Genomic DNA, 5,191 nt, shown 5'->3' on the forward strand with positions numbered 1-5,191 from the left:
TAATATGGCTTCTTCTTAACAAGATCTTAGTCTATGCTGTGTTCTGTTAATGCGTGAACTTCATATGCCGTCCAGTAATCGCAAACAAGCTTTGTGCTTTGTTACTTTTTAATAAACAAAGTATCAGCTTTAAAATTATTCAAAATTTATAACGAAATTCAAACAATAAATACAGTTTTGTTTTTGGTGCTCAGTAATGCGGCAGACGCGATCACTTTAGCGCCTCGGTTTAAGCAGCAAGTGAACCCATTATATCTTTCTCTTTACAACTATAGTACATAATAGACATGAATTAACATCAAAAGGTAGGCTATTTTATAAGAGAGCCTACAGTACAACTTACTGAAATGTCTCATTCAGTGTTTCAAATTGCGGAAAACGTGTAAAGCTTGTAAACATTGCAACGTAATATAGGTACATTTACCTCAGAATAACCATTCGGTGTCCATAAGCTCATCAGTCAGCTAGAAAAATAACTATAAAGCATTTTACTATATTTATGCGCTATTGCATTTTAATATTTTTACTTAACCTGTTGTCTCCATAATTCAACTCCTATAAAATTGCATTTTACTAATTAAGAAAAACAGACTGAAAGTGTGAATGACATACGCTCTTAAAAATAAAGGTGCTTAAAAGGTTCTTCACAGAACCATTTTTGGTTCCACAAAGAACCATTCAGTCAAAGGTTCTTTAAAGAACCATCTCTTTCTCAACTTTTTATAATGTTAAAGGTTCTTTATGAAACCATTTAGACAAAAAGGTTCTTCTATGGCACTGTGAAGTAGGGCTGTGTATCACCAGCATACGATACGTATCACGATACTTGACTGGACTGAATTTCACCTCAGCAGAATTTAGAAAAACAGCTGTTTATTAAACACTGCTTACTATAGTGCCATTTCCAACTATTGGCAGAGCAGGCAGCTGACCTCTACATTATGAAGGGCCTCCATAACTGTACCACAGTACAATATAGGCAATGGCATATGTTTCATGTTTACATTGTGCACTCCCCACCAGGTACACTATTCTGATTGTTTGCATCTTGTTTTTAAGCTCATAAATAATAATGTACTTGTTCTAATAAATTTATATTGTAATGTACTCATTCTAATATATTTAAAAAATAATAATAATTGCTGGTAGGTTATCATTGCACAAATTAACACACTCTCTACAATAAAAAAAAAATTGTCTTCACTGTATCTAACGCTCAAGGCTGATTTATACTCGACACTTCCACAAGTTTTTAAAAAATCTTTTATTGCATAACAAGAACAATAACAACATAGGTGCGCGTGGCAAATATGACGTCATCGCGGTGTTGGCGGAAGTTCGCTTTGAGTGCGCGCGACGTCGTTTCGCGTGGCGGTGTTGTTTGTCGTTTCTCCGATCACAAATGCAGACATGGTTTTATGCTTACGCGGTGCGATGCAACGCAACGCGTAAAACGACAGTATAAGTCATTATAATCCGTAATTATGTCCCCACTGGATGCAACAAATGTCTAATTTATAATGGATTTTATTGGTTTTGTCTCGTCGCGCCGGGACACGGCATCACAGTATGATAAGGGGCATAACATTTCCGTCACACGCTTGAGGAATTCGGCCAATCACAACACACTAGATAGCTGGCCAATCAGAGCACACCTCGCTTTTCAGAACGATGAGCTTTGTAAAAATTGACGCGTTTCAGAAAGGCGGGGCATAGATGAGAAACAATAATGTACAGTATGTGGAAAATAATGTGTTTCTTTGAACCTTAAACCGCATAAACACATTTCATTACACCAAATACACAAAATATTCTTTTTTTAGCAATGTCATATGACCCCTTTAAGCCTTCAGCTCGTCTGTATTGTTGGATCCACTGTTTCTCATCTTTCTCTTGAAAATATCCCATAGATTCCATATGGGGTTCAGGTCAGGCATGTTGGCTGACCAATCAAGCACAGTAATATCATGGTCAGCAAACCCCTTAGAAGTTGTTTGGGCACTGTGGGCAGGTGCTAAGTCCTGCTGGAAAAGGAAATCAGCATCTCTATAAAGCTTGTCAGCAGATGGAATCATAAAGTACTCCAAAATGTCCTGGTAGACGGCTGCATTGACTTTGGACTTGATAAAACACAATGGGCCAACACCAGCAGACTTCACTGCACCCCAAATCATCACTGACTTTGGAAACTTCACACTTAATATAGGTAATGGCATATGTTTCATGTTTACATTGTGCATTCCCCTCCAGGTACAATATTCTGATTGTTTGCATCTTGTTTTTAAGCTCATAAATAATAATGTACTTGTTCTAATAAATTTATATTGTAATGTACTCATTCTAATATATTTAAAAAATAATAATAATTGCTGGTAGGTTATCATTGCACAAATTAACACACTCTCTACAATAAAAAAAAAATTGTCTTCACTGTATCTAACGCTCAAGGCTGATTTATACTCGACACTTCCACAAGTTTTTAAAAAATCTTTTATTGCATAACAAGAACAATAACAACATAGGTGCGCGTGGCAAATATGACGTCATCGCGGTGTTGGCGGAAGTTCGCTTTGAGTGCGCGCGACGTCGTTTCGCGTGGCGGTGTTGTTTGTCGTTTCTCCGATCACAAATGCAGACATGGTTTTATGCTTACGCGGTGCGATGCAACGCAACGCGTAAAACGACAGTATAAGTCATTATAATCCGTAATTATGTCCCCACTGGATGCAACAAATGTCTAATTTATAATGGATTTTATTGGTTTTGTCTCGTCGCGCCGGGACACGGCATCACAGTATGATAAGGGGCATAACATTTCCGTCACACGCTTGAGGAATTCGGCCAATCACAACACACTAGATAGCTGGCCAATCAGAGCACACCTCGCTTTTCAGAACGATGAGCTTTGTAAAAATTGACGCGTTTCAGAAAGGCGGGGCATAGATGAGAAACAATAATGTACAGTATGTGGAAAATAATGTGTTTCTTTGAACCTTAAACCACATAAAACCATTTCATTACACCAAATACACATAATAATGTTCTTTTTTTAGCAATGTCATATGACCCCTTTAAGCCTTCAGCTCGTCTGTATTGTTGGATCCACTGTTTCTCATCTTTCTCTTGAAAATATCCCATAGATTCCATATGGGGTTCAGGTCAGGCATGTTGGCTGACCAATCAAGCACAGTAATATCATGGTCAGCAAACCCCTTAGAAGTTGTTTGGGCACTGTGGGCAGGTGCTAAGTCCTGCTGGAAAAGGAAATCAGCATCTCTATAAAGCTTGTCAGCAGATGGAATCATAAAGTACTCCAAAATGTCCTGGTAGACGGCTGCATTGACTTTGGACTTGATAAAACACAATGGGCCAACACCAGCAGACTTCACTGCACCCCAAATCATCACTGACTTTGGAAACTTCACACTTGACTTCAAGCAGCTTAAATTCTGTGCCTCTCCAGTCTTCCTTCAGACTCCAGACCTTGATTTTCAAATGAAATGCAAAATTTACTTTTATCTGAGGACTTTGGACCACTGAGCAACAGTCCAGTTCTTTTTCTCCTTAGCCCAGGTAAGTTGCTTCTGACGTTGTTTCTGCTTCAGAAGTGGCTTGGTAGCCCTATTCCTGAAGACGTCTGATCGTGGTGACTCTTGATGCACTGACTCCAGCTTCAGTCCACTCCTTGTGAAGCTCTCCCAAGTGTTTGAATCAGCTTTGCTTGACAGTACTCTCAAGCTTGCAGTCATCCCTTTTTCCAACCCATTTTCTTCCTTCCAGTCAACTTTGCATTTAATATGCTCTTTGTTGAGGGTGTCAATGATTGTCTTCTGGACCATTGCCAAGTCAGCAGTCTTCCCCATTATTGTGGTTTCAAAGAACAAGAGCTCTAATCATAAAAATTAAAACAAAAAAAACTTTTGAAATGTTTTACTTTACATGTAATGAATCTAGAATATTTGAAAGTTTCACTTTTTGAAGTAAAAAAAAAAAAAAAAAACGTTTTCACGATATTCAAATTTTTTTAGATGCACCCATGTGTATATATAATGCTGTTTTGGCGCTGTTTAATGTGGAGTGAACGCTGTAGCGGGTCGCACCTCAGTTCAATAAAAGCGGCAGGGCGAGGCGCACATGAACTGATCATCTCCTCTACATTAATACCAGTTTCAGCACAAAATAAACATGACTAAACATCCGAAGGTAAGTTAACAGAAAGAGTACAACTTTACAATCCATATCCTGTCTCATGTGATCGCTCAATCAGTGTTAAAATGAAGCTTGCTGTCAGAAGAGTCTTTTTTGCATCACATCTGAAGTAGGACTGCATGGTATTGGGGAAAAAAAAAAACTCACATTGCAATATTTTTTTCTTCTATGATATGTATCGTGATATGGAAAAAAAAAAATCCACCAGATGACTTGAATAGCTCTATTTGGAAAAAAATAATCAATGATTGGGGTGATTTTGTAGGCAAGTAAATCAGCATAGAAAATAAACCAATTACAAGCATAGATAAATATAATAGAACAAAGATACAAATGAAATAAACAGTGCTTTATATTTTTTCAGGTAAATCTAATAGCATTCAGGGTAGGGTTGCACCAGCCATTCGTAAGTTATTACTTAAATTAGAACGTTAAGTCCACACTAGAGGCTTAGTAACCACTAGCTAGTTTGTAACTAAATCTATATGTTATTTGGTTGCACCAGTTGTTCGTAAGGCAGGACGTAGGTAGTAGTTTGTAAGTTCTCTGTAAAGTAATGCGTAGTCGCATATGACAAATAAGCCTGGTGTAAACATTAATATGAAAGTCAGTAACAAATCACACAAACTAAAGTAGATTGCAGAAATATAAAAACAAATCTGTTGCTTTACCACACTACTTTAGGTAATTCAAAGTCACTGTAATAAACATATGTAAACATGTGCACTGCACTTTTATCTCTTGCACTTGCACTGTCTGTTAACTTTAGACCAGTGGTTCTCAAACTTTTTTGGTCGCGCCCCCCTTTAAACCTATAAAAACTCTGGCTCCTCCCCCCTTTCCCGATCCCCATCTCAGCTCAGAGTACCACATAATTTCATTAAACATTATGAAAAATTTATGCTTATTTAATTTAAAAAAACCTACAGGGAAAAAAACACCTGCATCACTTGAAACATTGAAAAATAGCATAGAGAGAATA

Source organism: Sinocyclocheilus grahami, unplaced genomic scaffold, assembly GCF_001515645.1.
Source record: "Sinocyclocheilus grahami isolate Dianchi unplaced genomic scaffold, SAMN03320097.WGS_v1.1 scaffold1115.1, whole genome shotgun sequence".
Classification (NCBI taxonomy): Eukaryota; Metazoa; Chordata; class Actinopteri; order Cypriniformes; family Cyprinidae; genus Sinocyclocheilus; species Sinocyclocheilus grahami.